The sequence below is a fragment of the Sus scrofa genome, chromosome 13 (genome assembly GCF_054392235.1).
Source record: "Sus scrofa isolate SSC_HxYL_T2T_F1_AM1 chromosome 13, Sscrofa_HxYL_maternal_Yorkshire_Landrace_v2.0, whole genome shotgun sequence".
In the NCBI taxonomy this organism is placed as follows: Eukaryota; Metazoa; Chordata; class Mammalia; order Artiodactyla; family Suidae; genus Sus; species Sus scrofa.
The window spans coordinates 143,956,080-143,969,903 of record NC_139395.1 but is presented as its reverse complement, the minus strand read 5'-3'; the positions used below and the strand labels follow the sequence as shown (position 1 = coordinate 143,969,903).

Below are 13,824 nucleotides of genomic sequence, written 5' to 3'. Positions count from 1 at the left end.
CAGAAATGTCCGTATAGTAATTAAAAGCCAAAGAAGAAAATTCATAAAAGTGTTGACCTCATTGCAAACTCATGCTATTATATAATAGCTATTTTCCCAGTGTCTTTTTTTCTCCAGTTGATTCTCTAGTCATGGAAAAGTTTTTTCCACTTTCATAAGTCTTACCGTTGTCCCTACATTTTTGTACAAATGATCATCTTGGTCTATTAGGGAAAGTACAAGGCAGCTGGAACTTATTTTAGTTACCTTTTCTTTTCATTATGTATATATTTTCATATATCTATTAAGTTTTCCCTTCTATCTTTAGAAGAAAAACATGCCTCTACTTTGGGAATTTTTTCTCCATTATTTTTTAAAAAATGTTTCCTTGTTATCTGTGTCCTCTCCTGATCCCTTAGCCTACTGAAAAGTTTATGTCTTTAATACGCATGCACAACAAGGCCTCATCCCTTAAAGATGCTCACACAATCACTGCATCTCTTTATTTTCACTACTAAGCCACCTGGAAGGACATTGAAGACTTCCCGTCTCCAAGACCTCAGCTCACACTCAAGCCTTCTCCTCTTGCATCTTGCCCTCATCCCTTCTTTCTATAGATACCCAGAATGGATTGTGGAAGTCAGGTAATATGATTTCAGTCTGTCTGTATTCCTCCAATACACAGGTGATTGATTACATTCTTTCAATCTTCATTTTTAAAATTCCTTGTAATGGTTTTCAGTTGACTGATCTACAACTTTTAGTTAAATATTCCATTTTCTTTGGTTTTCATAACCCCTCCTTGTGTTGTTTCTTACACATTCAACAATTTATTTTTCTCCACTTACTCCTCTTACCCCTTCTGCATATAGAAATATAGATATTTACCAAGAATATGCCTATGGTCTCCTTCTTTTATTTCTTTTCATTTTCCTAATGATCTCACCTACTTCTATGTTATTATTCACCACCGTATACATGAATCACTCCTTCTAATGATCACGACTTTCCATCCAACTTCTTAGATAGCTGCACATGAAGTTTCTGAAAATGCTCTGTCCAAACGGTAGCCATTGGCCACATGTGGATGTTGAGAATTTGAAAGGAGCCTAATCTAAACTGCAATGTGCAGGAGTTCCCGTCATGTCGCAGTGGTTAAAGAATCCGACTAGGAACCATGAGGTTTTGGGTTCAATCCCTGGCCTTGCTCAGTGGGTTAAGGATCTGGTGTTGCCATGAGCTGTGGTGTGGGTCGCAGATGTGCCTCGGATCCCACGTTGCTGTGGCTCTGGTGTAGGCCGGCGGCCACAGATCTGATTCAACCCCTAGCCTGGGAACCTCCATATGTCGAGGGAGTGGCTCAAGAAAAGGCAAAAAGACAAAATAAATAAATGAATAAATAAATTGCAATGTGCAAAAACTGTAAGATACACATCACTGTTAAAGACATAGTGCAAAGTCCAGGATAAAATATCTAACTTTTCTATTGATTACATATTAAAATAGTAATATTTTGGATACATTGAGATTTACAAAATATGTTGTAAAGAGGAATGTTACCTGTTTCTTTTTACTTTTTAAAGTGTGGATGCTAGAATATTTAAAATTAATATGGGATCATATTATATTTTGATTGAACAATGCTATTTGAAATAATGTAAAATATTTTCTACATTCCCTCTCAAATCAGTGCCTTCACTCAGGGTTTGATTTTGGATAGCACAGCAGCTCTTTTCCAGGCTCCTGGGATTTAATCCTGGGTCTTCTTTAACATTTCTGACTCACAACTTTTCTCTCCCACCTACTTACACTACAATCTTCTTTCTCTCTATTTAATCAATCATTAAGCCTTAGACTTTTGTTTCCTTTAAAGTGACTTTGACTCTGATGTTTGTTTCTATTCTCACTCATCTCTTTAGACAATTTCAATAACTAAAATCTCTCTGAAATCTTCCCTGTGAAAGGAAAATCGTAATGGAGTGAGTGTTGCTAAGAGAGTACTCTCAAATGGAACTGGGAGACCTTTAAGGAAATGTGACTTGTGCATGTCTCAGCCTAGATGGAACTGACCTTTTGACCATTTCTTGTCCTAGTGAACTCATCCAGAACATCTGCCAGAAACTCAAGATAATTTTTGGACCCTGACCCTAAAATAACTGATGATTCCTAATATTTTGATTCAAGTCAGAGTCAATCACAGTACTCACCAGGCAACTTTTTAATAACCTCTTGGCTTTGGTCTTTGTAGGCCCTTGACTCTCTTTTCCCCAGAACGCTTTTTTGGTTTTATCTGAAGCTGTGTCTCTCCAATAGCAATTCTTAAGACCTCAAATAAACTCTTTTCTTATTTACAGTCCTCTGCAGTTGTTTTTTGCTTGACACTCCTTGCTCCTTCAAATTACCCTATATGTCATTCCAAAGAAACCTCACCAAATATAACCTTCCTCTACTCAAAAAAAATTTAATGGTCTCTAATTATTTAGTGAGTAATGTTCAAACCCTTTAACTGATGTTCAAAACTAGCAATCCTTCCAGTTTTATCTTTGCTCCAGATACTTGCTTTTCCTTCCAGGTATCTTTAGTTGTTGTAGGTTTCCAAGTAATGCCACATCTATCTTTTCATCTTCATTAAAACCAATCTACTAATCAAATTCCATTTTACATGTTATTTTTCTCATAAATTTCCCACGAACAGTCTGAATTTTGACAGCATTTTATCTTTTATGGCATTTCTCATTTTTAAACTTGTTTTGAGTTTTCCCATTTATTATTCACTTTCTACTTAAGAGGTTCTTTAAGAGCATGAATCATAGCTTAATTATGTTTATACCTATCCCCAAGTGGCTATCATGGTGCCTACCGTGACAAGTGCTCAAAATTATTTATTGTGTAAATAAATGTGTAAATGAATTAATGAGTAATGATACAATCATGCTTTCTAAAATTAAGGATTTCTTTTGGAAAATATCCTTCCCATAGCAGTAATGACCCAAGTTTTAAGTTATTGCCTTATGTGGTTTTTCTCCCAACTTAATATGCAAATCATTGACTTTAGCAAAACAAGTATTTCATTTGCTGGTGAAGATGCTTAAGATGACAAAAAAGGGGCATATTAAAAAATCCATGGAAGCTGCTACATCTGTATCTTTTTAACGCCATCTGTCTCCCAAGTTGTTAGATGAATCCAAAACCCATCCAAGTTTTGCTGGTATGCAAGAGTAAATGCTTCAATGGCAATTTCAGACAGATTGAGCATATTTCAATTAGACAATTTAGTTGTAAAAGCATTGTCTTGGCAGATAACCCTCCGGGGATTATAATGAATATAGCTTAATTGGTTTATTAAGTAAAATTCACAAAAGCCAGGAGACTTAGTTTGAAAAACTTTTAGGCATCAGTGAGGTATAGTTTTGCATACAACAAATGCGATGAACATTTTTATTGTAGAAGAGTCAGTATGAGATTGTACCAGTTAGATGACTATTCTAGCTGAGAAGTAGCAGCTATAACCGCAAATGCATTTTTAAATAGTTGAGAAACAATAAATATGCACCTAACACTGAAGCTGCAAATTAAGCCTCAGTGGGATACCCTGTCAGGAGATCTTAGCCTAAGAATCAGAATTCCCAGATTCTAGCCCTAAAATTATAAAATATTATTAAATTTCTTATTTATTTGGCAAGTCCATAATCATAAATATCATTATCATTACACAATCCTGAAAAATAAGCTTTCATATTTGCATATATTAGGAAGTATACAAAATAAGATCTGGAATTCAATCTACATAATTATGCTTGTATTCATATAGTTTAAGATTTAAGAATCTCTGCAATTAGTTGTAGATAGATATGTCCTTAGTGTGTGTTTGTTTAAGATCACATATGTAATGCTATGTGATAGCACGGCTGTGCCATAAAAAGCATAAATCACTTTCAGTTGGAAAGAAATTTTTATATCATATATTCATGTATTTTTTCATTTAACAAATAGGGAAAGAGAGGATCAAAAAAGGCAAGAAAATCCACCATGGAGATAGTTCTCTGTAGAGAAATTCAGACATCTGGATAGGTGCCAACCCTGGTTTCAAAACTCATGTAATTGTCTTCCCAGTTGGCTACTTTGGTGACTTTTACAAGTAACTAGCAGACTCATGTTTTCAAAGCTGTGACACAGTGAAGAAAAATCAATAGAGCCTCTAAAGGTGAAATAATGATTTAGGAAACTAAAGAAAAATGCAGAGAGTACAGTTTAGAATTTCCTGACTTCAAAAATTTATGCTCAATTTAACAGGAAATTAACCATGATTTCCAGAAAAATCCTTTTCATCCTACTGGGTAACAACAGTCATCACTAGGACTGGACAGCCCTTTTAACTGAGAACTTTATTCTGTGGTGTCATCAAGGAAATATAATGTCGAAAAATAATGTGGAAATATAATGTATTATGTCACTATGGGGATAAAGTGCAGTAAATTCAAACCAATATATGTTCTAATATCCTACTATACTTAAAGTATTATTCTAAGTAGTTTTGGGAAAACATATATGAAAATAATATCTAATATATGCATTAATATTATACTTTATAAAATTCCTTGTTATGGGTTGAATTCTGTCCCCTCAAAGAAAGTGCTGAAGTCTTTACCCTCAGTACTTGTGAATGTATCCTTATTTGGAAACAAGGTCTTTGCAGATGTAATCAAGTTAAAATTAAGTCTTTAGGGTGGGTCCTAATTCAAAACCTTGGGTGTCCTTATAAGAGGAAGAAAATGCCACGTGAAGACATATACACACAGGGAGAATGCCAGGTGACTGCATGTAGAGACTGGAATGATGAAGCTGCAAGCCAAGAAATGCCAAGGACCTATGGTCACCACTAGATGCTGGGACAAAGCAAGGTGCCTGCTGGCACCTTGATTTTAGACATCTAAACCCCAGAACTCTGAAAGAATAAAGTTCTATTGTTTTAAGCCTTAAGAATTTGGTATTTTGTTATGGCAGTCCTAGAATACTAACACTTTCTTTTTCAAATTTTTCATTTGTACTGGTTACAATTAGACAATCGATTGTCAAATTTTAAATCATTAAGGACCTACCCTAATTTGAATTTAGCTTTTCAAAGATGGCAGTAGGGCATTCCAGAAAAAGGAACTGGCAGGAGGAGCCTTGCAGGGACAAGGATGAAAGGCTCTTGTGGACAGAGTTTGGAGTCTGGTTGGTTCTGGCACTGTTCCCGGTGGGGATCAGGAATAGCGAACTGGGTACTGTCAAAGTTAAGTACAGCTCTTTCAAAACATGAACAATGGAGCTGAAAACAAGTGGGCTGTGGGTTTCCAAGTATTTTACTCATCTCCACAGTCCTACAAAGAGAGGTAGGATGTGCCCAAGTATTATTACTGCTATTTCTAAAGAGGAAGATAAAAATCATACAATTCAGGTCACTTACAGCAAGGAAAATCTTTTTTTTCCCCAACTCATTAGATCTTAAGAACACTGGAGAGGAGGTGAGAGAAGCAGGGAAACCAATAATTATATTGGCAATGTACAGCTCTACAATCACATGAATCTTTGGCTTTATAAAGAATTGTAGGCATTTCCTGACAGTAGCAAATACAGGTCATAAAGCTCCATGTACCTGAAGCTTTCCTCCTACTCTTTCTCCTTGGTAATTCAATGGAAGGTAATTGGAGAATAATGATTGTGTTTTCTAAGGAGAAAATCAGACAGTCATGATAAAGCCAGAGGTTTGTGTATTACCAAAGCTTTAATGATAAGATTCTACCTTTAAAATGGTTTTGTGGAAGTATTTGTAACGTTATTTTCTTGATCATTTTTAAATAATAAGAACTCACATTCATATGTGTTTGCCATATGCTAGGAACTAAAAGATTTACACGAATTAAATTTTAACAGCCTCTGAAGCTTTGCAGATGATGAAGCAAATTAAGGATGGCAAAGTAACATGACCATACTCACACACCCTAGAAGAGGCCAAACTCTATTAAATTCTATTAAATCACATGTACTGATCCTAGTGGAGAATAGTTTCTCTTCTGCCTCTGAGAGCTGGATATGGTATGTGCTCAATATCAAAGTCTAATGCAGTTACACTGCCTGACATCTATTTTTTTCCAGCCAAATAGCCGTTTCACATATAGACTGTGTCATCTGTAAGAAGCACAGGGTAATGAGGCTGTGATCCGTTTCCTCGTAACTTTTATCTTTTTCTTCGTAAACTGTATATGCTATCTCCCTGCCTATTATGAGTCTTCCTCCATATTTGATTCATAACATGGACACAGGAGTTTACTGTCTTAATGGGACACATCATCCTTCACCACAATGTAAACTTTCCCACCATGTCTCACAGGATGTCAGGTTCACTGCCAATGCTCCCAGAGTGCCAGGTAGAATGATTTATTTTTGGTATGTATTCTCTTAAATTTTGTTGTATAAACTAAAGATGCAAAATAAGAATTGATCATTAGTACATGAAGCTTTTCTTGGATTACTACGTATAGAATATTTCTTTCTTTCTTTCTTTTTTTTTTTTTGCTTTTTAGGGCTGCACCCATGGCATATGGAGGTTCCCAGGCTAGGGGTCAAATTGGAGCTACAGCTGCCAGCCTACACCACAGCCACAGCAACGCCGGATCTGAGCTGCGTCTGTGACCTACACCACAACTCACAGCAACGCCGGATCCTTAACCCACTGACCAAGGCCAGGGATAAAACCCACAACCTCATCGTTCCTAGTCAGATTCGTTTCCGCTAAGCCATGTTGGGAACTCCCATGTGTAGAATATTTCTGATTGAAAAAGAATATCTGTCTCCATCTTCATGCCTTATAAAATCCATCATCAGTAAAAAGGACCTTATATTATCCGTCCTGACGATGTCCCACAGATGTCTGTAGGTCAAACTCTAAATTGATTTATACATAAATGTAAGATGGTATCACCAATGTTTTGTCACTCTCTTCTGCTGTTTACTTAGTATTTGCATATATTGTACTGTATTTTCCAACTCCATTCTTTCTTCTAAGCCAAATGTTGAACAGATTCCACACAGGAATAGTTTCCCCTGCTTTATTTACTTTCCTACTATGATTCAAATGTGAATACGTGAATACATGACATTTTCTAGGTAATAGATTTTATTACCCCAAAGAAATGATCATTTGAAAGTTTATGCATATCTCTAGCTCTTTTTTCTCATCCTTAGAATTAGAACATACATTCTCTTGTACTGCAGGAGGTGGTGGCATGGGGAGGATAAATTGTCCCAGCAAAAGAAAAGGTGGTTTTAGCACAGCTGGTCTGCCAGAGTGTCGGTAATCTCCCAGGGCATTTTTGAGCTAAGTTTTCTCTAACCATTTCTTCAAAACAGTACCTTAAAGCTTCAGGCTGAGAATATCTGCATTGTTGGTTCATTCACTGATTAAAATAAAGTTATCTCTATCTCCTTAAAAATGCAATCCCCCCAAATTTTTAATATCATGTTCCTGAAGGAGAGAAATTTATAAATAAACAAAAGAAGCAATATTTTTTTTTCCCAGTCCTCCTAACCCAGTCTAGAAGTTGATTCCATCAAGTTAGTGCTCTAGGCAAAATAGAAATGCCAGGAGGTTCACTAATAATGATTCCCAAGGAATCCCTGACTCAAAGGCCATGTGCTGTGCTTATGAAAAGTGTCTGAGCAAAGGAGGTTTGTCCTAAAGGTCGTGTAAATAATGGTCAGGCTTTCTCTTTCTGGTTATGTGTACATATTGTGTTCTCCTGGTGAGAGAAAAATCACGTTTTCTCCCTACTCTGAAGGAATTTACTGAGGAATTTAGGTCCTTTTAACTCCTAGAAACCTCCACCTTAGAAGGGTACCTGAAGGTCCTCAGGTTCTTGGCTCCTGAAGACGTTGAGGTAGAGCAGCAAGAAGTTCTTGTAAGAGATGCGCAGAGGAGATTCCTTTCATCAGGGAGAGTGACTTGAAGCACAGCAGGGGGGTGGAATCAGCTCTCACCATGTTAGTCTCCCTGTAATGCTGCTCAGAGGTTCTGCTTTACTTATGTCATTTGAGGGGTTGAAGAAAAGCACTGAATACCTTTTGTAACTACTGTAGGTAAAGTTCTAAATCTGCAAAACATAGGGCATACCATAGAGGCCCTGCTGCTGTGGCGATTTCAGAATATTGGAAGGAATCTGTTGAAGGTATTTGAAGGGATTCAACAAAGTGGACAATCCTTGTCCTGTGAAAGCAACATGGGCTTTTTCTTGAACAACTAAATGCCTGTTAATACTAGACTTAACTCAACATTGCAACAACTTATATCTAGTTGAAAAACTCCTGTCTTTAAAGGCCTGGCACTGTCAACTCAACATTTATTGGCCATTTACTTTGTGCGAGGCCTCATGCTAAGCAATTCTGGGAAACAAAGAGATAAATAGGACAAGAGTCATGCCCTCAAGGAGCTATTATCTGTTTGGATTGGCAGCCTCTTTGGCAAAGTACCCCCTCTTCTGAAACCTTCCATGCTGTGACTCCATAAGTTTAAGTGTAATTTGTTTTTATTTTTGTTTAGACTTTCACAATGATCTTTGAAATAATTGGACTTACTAGTTATTATAGCTTGGTGACAAAAGTATGAGTTTAATATGTATAAAAATTTTTATATATAAATATATTTTATATTAATTTTGTGCATTTATACAACAATCACCTATGCTTTGGATGTTGACCCTCTGGCACTGAGAAATCTCATAGTAGCTTCCAATGGAAAAGACTAAGGAAAGTTAGTAAGTAGTAAAATTATTTCTATTTGAAAAACAGGCAACCTAGATCTGGCACATACAGTTACTTTCAAGTAACTGGAATACCTTATTAGACTAAATGTTCAATTTTTAAGATATGCTTGAGGACAGCTTAATGTTTTTGTGTACTGATATTTGTGTATATTTTTGCATTTTCCTGAAGAGTCCATTTTTGGTAATTTCCTCAGCATGGATACTATTCAAATTACTGAAACGTAAGTTTTGATTTTACTTTCTATTTTTCTGGTGTCTAAAATTCGGCATTTAATTCGGAGAGAAGAGATGTGACAGTTCCTTCACTTAATTACAGATGCAGATCATGCAGCCTTTTTTTTTTTTCTGTCTATCTCCTAGTCCTCTTCATAAACTGGCAGATAATCTCATAATTATTCAAACAATACTGGCACTGCACATAGAGCCCAATAAAGACTAGCATACCACGCTCGAGCAGCTCCACAGTAATTTATTATCAAGATTAGAGATTCCCAGGAAAATCATGTTTTAACTAATTTTACTGTGAGTCTTCAGTAGGGAAGGGAGGAAGCAATCGAACAAAGCAAATGACATTTTAAAAAAACTCTTGTACTCTCCATTACTTAAGTAGTAATGAGGAGGGTACTGCATGAGGAAGGAATGCAGTGTTCAAACATTTTTAGTGAAAACATATATAATTAAGCCTGAAGTCTACTTATAGTTGAAGAAAAGGCAGATAACTCTTTACAGCTAAGGACTCCATGAGGCTACAAAATGGTGTGGACAATGTAATATAATGGGACACAGGTGCTAATATTAATATAACAAAATAAGTATGAACCCATTAATAGTCATGAGTGTTGTAGGGTTTTTTGGGGGGGGGGCATGTATCTGCAGCATATGCAAGTTCCCAGGCTGGATGTTGAATAGAAGCCACAGCCACCGGACATAGCAATGCCAGCTGGTGGCAATGCTGGATCCTTAACCCACTGAGCATGGCCAGGGATTGGACCCACATCCTCATTGATACTAGTGGGTTCATAACCCCCTGAGCCACAATGGCAAATCTCCACATTGTCTTCTACTTGTCTATTCAGCCATGATATTAGATCATGAAATGAGTTAGCTCTCAGGAGACTTCAAAATTAACCCCCAACCCTGCCCCTGCCAGGGAGGATTGAGAATTAGGTAAATACAGTGAAATATCTGAATATATTTGCAGAACAAAAACATTGCATAGAGCAAATGCTTCTTATAGCAAAACTGTTAGTGAGATGCAGGTGGAAGAGCCCTAGACCTGGACATAAATGCCCTGGGCTCCAGTTTTGGATCCCTTAGTTAATAATTTGAACATTACCCAAGAATTAATTTCTATGAATATTAGGCTCATTTTCTTGAACATATTAATTTGGTCTTACATTGCTATAATAATATACTAGATCAAAATCACTTTACTAACTGAAATTCATTGCATGGTTGCACATTATTATAGCACATAAATAGTTTGTCTGTGTATGTTGATAAAGAAAAACTGCAAAATAAATGCAAATGAATCGACTGACAAGGGATTCATCTCCAAAATTTATAAATACTTCCTACTGTTCAATACCAAAAAAAACCAAACAACCCCATCAAAAAATGGGCAGAAGATCTAAAAGACAATTCTCGAAAGAAGACATACAGATGGCCAAAAAACACATGAAAAGATGTTCAACATCACTCATTATTAGAGAAATGCAAATCAAAACCATGATGAGGTACCCACCTTACCTTTGAAAGGCTATCATCAAAAGGTCTACAAACAATAAGGGTTGGAGAGGGTGTGGAGAAAAAGGAACCCCATTACACTGTTGGTGGGAATGTAAATTGGTGTAACCATTGTAAAAAACAGTATGGAGATTCCCTAGAAAACTAAAAATGGAATTACCATTTGATCCAGCAATCCCACTCCTGGGCATCTATCCAGAGAAAACCATGACTTGAAAAGACACGTTTTCTGATGTTCACTGAAGCACTATTTGCAATAGCCAAGACATGGAAACAACCTAAATGTCCACTGGCAGAGGAGTGGACAAAGAAGATGTACATATACACAATGGAATATTACTCAGCCTTAAAAGGACAGAAATAATGGCATTTTTAGCAACATGGATGGACCTAGAAATTATCATGCTATGTGAAGTCAGTCAGACAATCAGACACCAACATCAAATGCTATCACTTACATGTGGAATCTTATAAAAAGGACACAATGAATTTCTCTGCAGAACCAGATACTGACTCACAGACTTTGAAAAATTTATGGTTTCCAAATGAGACAGGTTGGGATGTGGGGCTATGCACTGATGGTTTGGGATGGAAATGTTGCAAAATTTGGTTGTGATGATTGTTGTATACCTACAAATGTAATAAAATTCATTAAGTAAAAAAAAAAAAAAAAAAAAAAAAAAAAAGGAATAGCAGAGTGTGTGCTGGATTAGTAGTAAACATAGACCTTTCTGTGAGAATAACTCTTGTACTTGATGAAGTAAGAACGAAAATGCAAATCTGGCCTCTCTATTATCGCTTTACCATTTAGCACTTAACTGTGCCTGAGAATCCTTAACATAATTACTCTCCACTCCTTGAATGTGGATAGGTCCTATAAAACTGCGCCCCAAAATATCAGTATCCCTTAGCCCAGGTTATCATATTACTATTTGTTGGAGTCTTATCTATTTTGGGTTAATCCTAATTTCTTTTTTCTAATCTTTATTTTAACTTACTATTTCATTTTTTTTACCTTTTTTTTTTTGGCTTAGCCCATAGCATTAGGAAGTTCCCAGGCCAGGGATCCAACCCAAGCCACAGCAGCGGCAGGAGCTGCAGCAGTGACAATGCCAGATCCTTAACCTGCTGCACCACAAGGGAACACTTTAATGTTTATTTTTATGAGAACTATACATGCACACAAATTAAGTGATCAAAATTTCTTTAATATTATTACTGAAATAAAATTAAACTAAACAATTGTCATCTGCTCAACCCTTTGCCCATTTCCTGCTCCTGGGAGGCAACATTTGTTTGGTTGTTTCTTTCAGTATTTACTTCATCTATAATTAACATGATTATTGGACCATTTTTTTAATTAAGGAGGTTTTGGTGTTAATGATTATTATTCTATAAAGATGAGGATTTAGCTTTCTTTCACCACTATCTCTCCTGTGTTTTTACCTCATTTTTCTGAAAGGACTCTAACATGATTAAATGAGCATTCGGTACTTACCTTAGATGACAATGTAAATATTATTCCCAGTTGAGTCTTGTAGTATACCAAAATTAATACTTTTCCTGAATTGGTTTTGTCTTCCTGGAATTAAAAATTGTGTTGTACTCTGGAAAAAACAAAAAACAAAAAACAAACAAAACTTTTGCAATGGGTTGATTTTTGCTGAGATTTACTGATGTTTGTATCCAGATGAACTCAAGTGGTGATAAATAGATGCAGGCTCTATCCTTTGATTCAGGTAAATAAAGTAAAAGAAGTACATTGTATTCACAAATTCTTCCAGATGGTGCTGCCAGGAATGGACTATCCATGTAGAGTCACATGCCTCTGAAGAGTCAAATTTTTCCTGGTTGCCTGTTCTTTGGTTCTGAGGGAAGAAATATTTGACCTTCCTTATCCTTTTCTCAGTGGCCTTGCAATTTGATCACAGGGCAGAGTTGCCAAATAGCACTTGTTAAATATGCCCTGGTCTGTTTGTTCTCTGAATATGTTAAAATGTTGAGTCTTGATAGTATTTTCTGAGATAGCCAACTTGTGAATTTCTGGAAAAAAAAAATCCTACTGAGCATTTGATTGGATTGACATTTAATTTATATATAATTTAAGGAGAATTGCCATCTTAATATTAAGTGTTCAGATCTGCATATATATTCTTTATATATTTAGGTCTTTAATCTCTCTGAGTAATGTGTATAGCTTTAGCATACATGCTTTACACTTATTTTGTTAAATTTATTTTTGAGCATTTTATGGTTTTGATGCTATGGTACTGTTTTCCAAATTGAAATTTATAAGCACAATATAGAAATATAGTTGAATTTTGTTTATTGGCCTTGTATACTCTGACTTTACTAAGCCCACTAAGGTGTTCTAACAGATTTTTTTGAGGCTCCTTATGATAGTCAACAAGGAAAAGCAAGACATTTTTGGACAAAGATGTTATTTTCAATATGTTTGCCTCCTGGTTCCCTTTTTTGACTTATTGCTAGTACTTGAATAGAAGCGGTGAGAGTCTTGATCTTAGGAAGGAGACATTAGTTTTTTACACCATCATGGTAATAGTCATATTTCTTAGAAACTCTTTGTCAAGTGAGATAGTTCCCTTTTATTTCTTCTTTGTTGGGAGTTTTTATGAAGAGTGTTGATTTTTGCCAATGTTCTTTCTGAATTTATTGATATAATCATTTGGCTTTCTGTTTCAGCATGTTACTAATTTATTCTCTAATTGTTATTAAGCTTCTCTGAAAGAGGAGTGTTGAAACCTCCAAAATTAATTTTAATTTATCCATTTCTTTTTTCTTTTTCTTTTCTTTTTTTTAAGGGATGTACCCTCAAGATATGTAAGTTTCTGGGCCAAGAATTGAATCCAAGCCACAGCTGTGACCTATGCCATAGTTGCCTTGGGATCAGATTCTTTAACCCACTGGACTGGGCCAGGAATAGAACTGGCACCTCTGCAGCCAGATTCTTAACCCACTGTGCCACAGCGGGAACTCATATCCACTTGTTCTTTAAATGCAATTTTTTTTATGAATTTTGAAGCTCTTTTTTACATCTTCTTCATGAATTGATTTCTTTTCTTATGAAATGATCTCCTTATCATTTCTTTTTCTAAAGTATACACCATCTCCTAGACTTGGAGAAAATTATCAAACATTTAAATTCACTTTTGTTGTCTAGATGCCCATGGCAAAGTGAAGGAATAAAACCATCTTGATTTTACCCTCATGAAATCAGGGTGATATAAACCTATAAACCTAGAAAATGTAAATAATTGAAATTATTTCATTCGGGTAT

At 35.9% G+C, this 13,824-nt stretch overlaps 1 long non-coding RNA gene across 2 annotated transcripts in view; it reads right to left on the bottom strand.

The window, feature by feature from the left end:
• Positions 1-12,379, bottom strand: part of LOC146397670 (uncharacterized) — a 75,367-nt gene extending 62,988 nt beyond the window's left edge. The window contains exon 1 of one of the 2 annotated variants that reach the window (XR_014824542.1): positions 12,025-12,379. This is a non-coding gene — a long non-coding RNA (uncharacterized LOC146397670). The remainder of the gene's footprint in view (positions 1-12,024) is intronic. The other variant, XR_014824541.1, reaches the window with a different exon arrangement.
• Between the last annotated feature and the right edge of the window lie 1,445 nt (positions 12,380-13,824).